Source organism: Gossypium raimondii, chromosome 6 (assembly GCF_025698545.1).
Source record: "Gossypium raimondii isolate GPD5lz chromosome 6, ASM2569854v1, whole genome shotgun sequence".
Lineage (NCBI taxonomy): Eukaryota > Viridiplantae > Streptophyta > Magnoliopsida > Malvales > Malvaceae > Gossypium > Gossypium raimondii.
Genome location: NC_068570.1, coordinates 6,037,861 through 6,044,511, shown reverse-complemented (window position 1 = coordinate 6,044,511; position 6,651 = coordinate 6,037,861).

The following is a 6,651-nucleotide window of genomic DNA, read 5'->3' as shown; positions in this document are numbered from 1 at the left end:
TATTAAACTCAGGCAAACTATTTTGGCTTAAACAGGGGAACATGACAGTATCTGAGTACGAACGAGAATTTGTCAGATTGAGTAAATATGCCAGAGAGTGTATCTCGACTTAAATCGTTATGTGTAAACGGTTTGAAGAAGGATTAAACGAAGACATAAAGTTGTTGGTTGGGATTCTTGAATTAAAAGAATCTATTGTACTGGTCAATCAAGCTCACAAGGCTGAATAACCGAGTAAAGAAAAGAAACAAGCTGAGATAGAAGCCAAAACTTCAAGTAAAAGATTTTTGGGAAAATCACAACAGTTGGTTTTATCATGATCGTTTTACCACATCTACGAGGTACTCTGGGAGAGACTGAGGAATTCAACGTTCTAATCTGAGATCTTAGGCTATATCTGTAGCAAGTGCAGGCAGTGTTGGACATCCCAAACCCAGATGCAAACATTGTAATAAAATACATTTCGGTGAGTGCCGCATGAGAAGCGAGGCATGTTTTAGATGTGGTTCCTTTGACCACTATTTCAGAGACTACCATGAAAAGCTTGAAAAAGATATTGCCCAAACTTCAAGGCCAAATAATTCCGCCTCAAGAGGTAGACCACCTCGTAATTTCAGTAATGTGAGTGGTAGTCGGGGTACAACAAAAGATTCAATCGTGAAATCTGAAGCACGAGCACCGGCTAGAACATATACTATTCGTGCACGTAAGAATGCCTCTGGACCCAATATTATTACTGGTACTTTTTCTTTATTTGATACTGATATAACTGCTTTAATTGATCCTGGTTCTACTCATTCATACATCTGCATGAATTTAGCGTCTATTAAAAATTTACCTATCGAGTTTACTGAATTCGTGGTTAAAGTTTCAAACCCCCTAGGCCAGTATGTGATGGTGACTAAAATTTGTAATAATTGTTTTTTTAATGGTACAGGGTTACTGTCTTTCAGCTGATTTGATGTTATTGTCATTTGATGAATTTAATGTGATTCTGGGTATGAACTAGTTAACTCAACATGATGCCGTAGTAAATTGTAAAAAAAAGTATATTGTATTGAAATTTCAGAATGGTGAAATGCTCTGTATTGAATATAATAAAGTGGACGGGTTGTTTAATGTAATATCAGCCGTGTCAGCACAGAAATATGTCAGAAAAGGGTATTATGTTTATCTTGCCCATGTGTTGGACACTAAAGTATCTGAGTTAAAGATTAAGCCAGTGCCAATTGTTTGTGAGCATCCTGATGTGTTTCCAGAGGAGTTACCCAGATTACCTCCGGTCAGAGAAGTAGAATTTCTATATATCCTGTTCCGGGACAACACCGATATCTATAGCACCCTACAGCTGTAGAATTAAAAAAATTGAAAGTACAGTTGCAAGAATTGACTGACAGAGGTTTCACTCGACCTAGCTCATCACATTGGGGTGCACCAATTTTATTTGTTAAGAAGAAAGATGGATTGTTAAGACCGTGTATTGATTACTGACAGCTCAACAAAGTTACAATAAAGAACAAGTATACATTGGCTCGTATTGATGAATTGTTTGATCAGTTGAAAGGTGCCACCGTATTCTCAAAAATTGATCTTCGTTCTGGCTATTATCAGTTACGAGTGAAAGACTCTAATGTACCAAAAATAGCCTTCAAAACCAGGTACGGACATTATGAATTTCTTGTTATGCCGTTTGACTTGACTAATGCACCTATTGTATTTATGGATTTAATGAATAGAATTTTCAGACCGTATTTGGATAGATTTGTGGTGGTATTTATTGATGACATCTTGGTATATTCTCAAGATAAACTGAGTAAGCAAATCATTTGAGAATTGTTCTGCAAACTCTGTGTGAGAAACAACTATACGCTAAATTTAGCAAGTGTGAATTCTAGCTTCGAAAAGTTGGTTTTCTGGGACATATAGTGTCGACTGAAGGAATTAGAGTTGATCCGAGTAAAATTTCAACAATTATTAACTAGAAACCACCGAAAAATGTGTCTGAAGTTAGAAGTTTTCTGGGATTAGCAGGTTATTATCGGATGTTTATACAATAGTTTTCGATGATAGCTTCACCAATGACACAGCTATTACAGAAAAAATGTGAAGTTTGCATGGTTTGATAAATGCCAGCAAAACTTTGATTGGTTGAAAGCTCTATTGACCGAAGCACCGGTTCTGGTTCAACCTGAATCGAGTAAAGAATTTGTAATTTACACTGATGCGTCATTAAACGGTTCAGGTTGTATTTTGATGTAAGAAAGTAAAGTAATAGCATATGCTTCTAGACAACTTAAACCACATGAAAAGAATTACCCGATACATGATTTAGAATTGGTAGCTATTTTTTTACACTGAAAATTTTGCAACACTATTTGTTCGGGGAAAAGTGTCATAGATTCACCGATCATAAAAATTTAAAGTATTTGATGTCGTAGAAAGATTTAAATTTGAGACAACGCAGGTGGCTTGAGCTATTAAAGGATTATGATTTAGCAATTGATGATCATCTTGGAAAAGCAAATGTGGTTACAAATGCCCTAAGCAGAAAGTCTCTGTTTTCCTTGCGAGCAATGAATGCCCGATTATTATTGTCTGATGAAGGTTCAAACTTAGCCGAGTTAAAAACTAAGCTGACATTTCTACAACAGATCTGCAAAGCTCAAAAAAGTTATAATGAGTTACAAGCTAAACAGGTACAATGTGAATCGATTTCTGATTCAGAATTTCAGATTGGACCTGATGATTATTTGTTATTCCGACGCAGAATCTGTGTACTAAAGAATTCAGAGCTTCCACAGAAAATTTTACACGAAGCTCATTATGGTACTATGCTTGTTTATCTGGTGAGTAATAAAATGTACAATGATTTGAAAAAGATGTACTGGTGGTTAGGAATGAAGCGTGATATTTATAAATTCATATCTAAATGTTAGATATGTCAGTAAGTCAATGTTGAACATCAGGTACCTTCGGGACTCTTACAGCCATTCACAATACCATAATAGAAATGGGGAAAAATTACCATGGACTTTGTATCGAGGTTGCCCCTATCTTCGAAAAAGAAAGATGCTATTTGGGTAATCGTCGATCGTTTAACGAAGTCTGCACATTTTATTTTGGTACATACGAATGTCTCCCTAGATAGATTGGCTAAATTATATATTTTTCTAAGATTGTTAGACTACATAGAGTGCAAGTTTCTATTATTTCTGATAGAGATCCTCGGTTCACATCCCGATTCTGGAATAAGTTGCAAGAGTCTTTGGGTACGCAATTACATTTCAGTACTTAATTTCATCCTCAGACAGATAGCCAATCTGAATATGTGATTCAGATTCTTGAAAATATGCTCTGATCTTGTGTTCTAGAATTTGAAGGCAATTGGGAAAAATATCTATCTTTAGTCGAATTTGCCTATAATAATAGCTATCAGTCAAGCATAAAGATGGCACGGTACGAAGCTCTATATGGTCGTAAATGTAGAACTCCGTTGTACTGGAATGAGCTCATTGAGAAAAAGATACATGGAGTTGATATGATCTGTGAAACTGAAGAAAAAGTGAAAGTAATCCGAGATAGTCTAAAAGCAGCTTATGATCGTCAGAAATCCTATGCAGATCTTAAATGAAAAGAAATAGAATTCCAAGTTGATGACAACGTATTCTTGAAAGTTTCGCATTGGAAGAAAGTTCTTTGGGTTTGGCTGTAAAGGCAAATTGAGTCCACGGTTTATTGGGTCGTATAAGGTTATTGAAAGAATTGGACCTATTGCGTACCGATTGGCCCTACCGCCAGAGCTTGACAGAATTCACAATGTTTTTCAGGTGTCTATATTGCGACGGTATCGATTAGATGCTTCACATGTTATCTCCCCAACAGAGGTTGAGATTCAACCTGACATGACTTACAGTGAGGAATCGATCAGAATTCTGGCACATGAGACAAAAGAACTAAGAAATAAAAAAGTAGTTATAGTAAAAGCACTCTGGCAACGACATAGAATAAAAGAAGCTACTTGAGAATCGGAGGAAACTATGAGAAAGCAATACCTGATCCTCTTTACTGGTAAGATTTTAGGGGACGAAAATTCTTTAAGGGGTAGAGTTGTAACAGCCCGTTTTCAGTGAAATCAGAACAGTGGTTTTGAGACCACAAATTCGAGTTTGAAGGAAAGTTTATTTTAATTTTATTTCATGGTCTGCATTATGATTGAAATATCGTATGAAAATTTCGTAAAAAAATTTTACTGATTATATGTCTAATTAGATGGAAATGACCAAATTGTATAAAATGTAAAAGTTGAGTTCTAGTAGCTATAAGTATCAAATAACTATGGAATTCAAAATTTGATGTCTTTATATGTCAAATAGATCATTAAGAGGAGTTAGTAGATAAGTATGATGATTCATCAATGGAAAATTAAATAAAGAAAAGGATTAAATTGGAAAGATGAAATAATAAAAGATGATATTTTAATTAAATAAGAAATATCATCATTTTACATCATCTTTCCCAAATTAAAGACATAGAAACCCTAGTTATGGGTATTGAACTCAAGCAAACTATTTTGGCTTAATTAGGTATGTTTTCTTGTCTCGCTTTTTAATAATTTCATATTTTGATATCGTAATAGCTTAATTTAGCTATCTCGGAGATTAATTTGTGATGTTATCAATGTGTTAGGATTTTGGTATGGATGAATATAGTTGAATTATGAAATTTTTATGGTAGAAAATGAAAGGTTGTTGATAGATAAACAACTTCAGAAAGGGAATTTTGATGAAATTATGATTTATGGACTAAATTGAAAAGTTGTAAAATTCATGAAAAATTATGAATTTTATGAAATACATGAGTTGTTATTGAGATATGTAAAAATCAGCTAGGCTTGGAATAATGATTAAATTGCATGGATTTCATTTTTCGAGACTAGGGACGAAATTGTCATTAATTAAAAGTACAGGGGCAAAATGGTAATTTTTCTTAAGATGTGAATTGAATTGAATTCAATATGAATTGTATTAAATTGAGTTAAATTTATTCGTATAGATTCGGATAGACAAAACAAGGAATTAGATCGAGGAAAAAGGAAAGCGTCGGATTAGTAGACAACAAATCAACGAACACTTGTTAAGGTAAGTTCATGTAACTAAATTGTGTATATTTATATGTTTGAATTGAATTTGGTATATGTGAATTGTGTAGTTGCTAATTATATGAAATTGATTACATATCCGACAAAACTCGATAAATGTTAAATCTCGTTCGAATAAATGAAATTCGATGGACAAAGGATTTCCCATATTGGTTGTGGTCCTGCATATGTTGCGAACACACCACAGCTCGAAAGATCGTCCCGTTATTAGCCCTTTTGAGATTTCTGTTATATGGTTCTTGTGAGCATCCCATTAATAACTCCTCGAAGCATCCCGATTGGTTGTAATCCTGCATGTGTTATGGACACATCGCAGCTCTTATGAGCGTCCCGGTTAAAGGTTCTTCATGAGCTTCTTGATTAATGGCTTTTCGGAGCTTTCCGATATGACTCGCTTGAACTTCCCGATATATGGCTATCTGGAGCTTCCTAATTAATAGTTATTCAAAGCTACCTGTTATTGGCTCGCTTGAGCTTCCTGAATATGGCTCTTATGAGCTTCCGGTTATACAGCCCAGATAAGCTTCCCGTTATATGGCTCACATGGGCTTCCCGTTATATGGCTTAAGAGAGAGCTTTCTGATAATATGCTCTAATGAGCATTCTCGAATATGAATTGACGAATTACAATTTTGTACACTTCGAGTGTACTACTATGTATCCATCAATATTTCAAGTAAATTCAACGGCAAAAGTTCCATCATGGGATAATCTGAACTTGAGATGAATTATTATGGAAATTTACATGTTATATGAATATTTGATATGGAAAGCATATATATATGAAAATTGTTACATGATGAGCTTATCATTGTTTCTTGATATTCACATGAAGTACATGACTAACATGTTTCTTAAGATTATATGTGTTTAGGCAAGTTGCCAAATTTCTTTGGATAAATATTTGTATGCTTACCTTATGTGTGAAATAATAGTAAGTTAAATTTCATGTTATACGAACTTGCTAAGTATTAAACGCTTACTCTGTTTTATTTCCTCTGTTTGATAGTAATTCAGAAGCTCAATTTGGATGGAAGCTAGTCGGAACAACATCACATTATCCCTCGACTCATTTCGATATAATTAGTAAATTACTTTTGGTTATAATGGCATGTATATGTTGAATTAGGCCATTAATGGCATGTATGTGATTTTGGTTGTAACTAGGCATTGGAATGGCTTGTGATAGATATGTTTTGAAGAGTATATATGAGTCTATACATGGTTGATATGTGTTTGAAATGGAAGAGTGATAGAAATCATATGGATAAATTGATCAATGGATGAAATGGCATATTTAGATGAAGATGTTTTTATAGGTAATAGGTTAACTCGATGAAAATGAAGACTTGGTCATATGTATTAATATGTCATATATGATATTTGGTATTGGCTTGATTTGGATGTATTATATTGGCTTGTGAAAGTGTTAAAGTGTTTATGTAGGTGGAATACAAATTGGGTGAGAAATAAGCTTGGAAATGGTCTTATTT